The sequence below is a fragment of the Propithecus coquereli genome, unplaced genomic scaffold (assembly GCF_000956105.1).
Source record: "Propithecus coquereli isolate 6110/MARCELLA unplaced genomic scaffold, Pcoq_1.0 Scaffold578, whole genome shotgun sequence".
Lineage (NCBI taxonomy): Eukaryota > Metazoa > Chordata > Mammalia > Primates > Indriidae > Propithecus > Propithecus coquereli.
Window position 1 is genome coordinate 150564 of NW_012151707.1, and position 2140 is coordinate 152703.

Consider the following 2140-nt stretch of genomic DNA (forward strand, 5'->3'; position numbering starts at 1 on the left):
TAGGCTGATGCCACGGCACTCTAGCCCGGGCAACAGAGTGAGACTCAGTTTCAAAAAAAAAAATAAAAATAAGTATTGTTTTCCATATTCAAATGTAATGCATATTAATTATAGACATTTAAAGAAGAAAATAAAGATCTTCCAATAACTTCATTATCAACATTTAATCAACACTTGGTTTAGAGCTGTTGCCACCATCATCATCATCTTTCTCTTTATTCTTCCTCTTCTTTCCTTTCTTCTCCTCTTCCTCCTCCTTCTCTTCCTCCTCCTCCCCTCTACCTCAATTCATGCACATTGAAAAAAATAAAATAAAAAGATAGTAAATCAAAAGTAAAATCCCTCATCAGGGGTAACCATTGCAAACAGTTACAATAATGGGATGATACTGGTTATCGTTGCTCTCCAGACAGAGACCACGAGGAACACACTTGTCGTTGAGCAAATTGGGTTCATTACTCTTTGCAGTGAGGGAAAACACACAGCTTGGGGAAATGTGGGGTGTTTCAGTAAGAGGGTGTTAGAAAGAACTTATTATGGGACTTGAGCTTGTGCTAGGTTGTTTGCAGAAGGGGATAGGGAGCAGGGTTTTGCTTGGATTGGGTGTTTTCAGGAAGCAGGGTAACTCTGTGATTGGTATCTTAATAAATCTCGTCTGGAAGGAGGGATGACTGGCACAAGGCTGAAGCCAGAGGAGAGCTGGCAGAGATGCAGGAATCATTCCTATTAGCCAGGACAGGTGGATGCCTGGGCATTTCTGTCATTTGGACAATGTTCCTGTTTTGCCTGTGTTCAGGCATGATTATAGAGTGGACTCATTTTTGTCTTGATCTGTCATGGGCACTGAGCATCTTGTCTAATGTTGGTGTCCCGTGAAATTGCTCATGTTGAACAGAAGAGCACCAAGGCCTGGCTATGAGCACTGGGCCAGCTCCCAGGCATCAGGGACTGCTTTTCTCTTTCTTATTGTTCTCTCTCTCTCTCTCCCCTTTTTATTTTTTGTTGTTGTCGTTTATTTAACAATGTGGATATTTTTTCATATTTTTCTCAAATAAATAGAGGCTTATTTAATCAAATTTCTCTTGTTGAATAATTGAATTTTCTAAAACTTTAGGCTTATAATTAATACCAAAATAAAAATCTTTAGATTTCTAAATATATCTTTGCACACTTACACTGTTATTCCCTTAAAATAAATGTCTGAAAGTACAATTACTGTGTTAAAGTTTTTCATAGATTTTACCAGAATGCCCTCCATAGAGTTTGCACTAATTTCACTTCCAAAAATAGTACAGGAAAATACCCATTTTCCCCAGACCCTTGTCAGCACAGAGCATCATCAACCTTTTGTTTCTTATCTTTGCCAGTTTCGTAGATAGAAAAACATTCTTGAAGTATTTTCTTACATAAAATTTGATACACACAAAAGACAAAATGAGGCATATATATGACTCACTGGACAACCCTCCATTAGACTGTCTCAGCAGTTTCAGTGGAGTCCAGGGAGAGGGTACAGGGCTTTGGCATCCCAGGTCTGTTTCTCAAGCTGCCAGTTAAGAAGAGATGCCAGCAGAACGAGGTATCTTTTGGTTTTTGAGGATTTGAGATATACCTTGACTATAGTGCTTTTCAAAGTATGTTGCTGTCTGCTTACTCATCTGCCCCTGCCCCCCACCAAAATTATGAGCTTCAGGAGGGCAAGAACTATGTTTTATTCACTTTGGTGTCTCCAGAACCTAGCCCAGAATCTGGCCTAAGTAGACACTGTATTACTATTTAATGAACAATGAGTGAAGAAGGAAACACCACTTCCCTCCATGCAGGCAAGCCCCAGAATTTGGAATTTGACATCTACTGAGCACTATTTGGGTGTTTTATACACCGCAGTGGTTCAGAGCACAGGCTTTGCGATCTCAGAGAGCTGGGCTTTTGTCACAACTCGACCATGAACTAACTGTATGACCTTGAGCAAGTTACTTCTCCTATGAGCTTCAGTTTCGCTGACTGAAAATGTGGCTAATGATACCAGTCTTTCTGAGGTTCAGTTTGGTGTGTAAAAAGTTTAGCTCAACACTCACTCCATATCTAATAAATTATTGTATTTTAGGGCATTGTTGTTATTATTATTATTTTTATAATT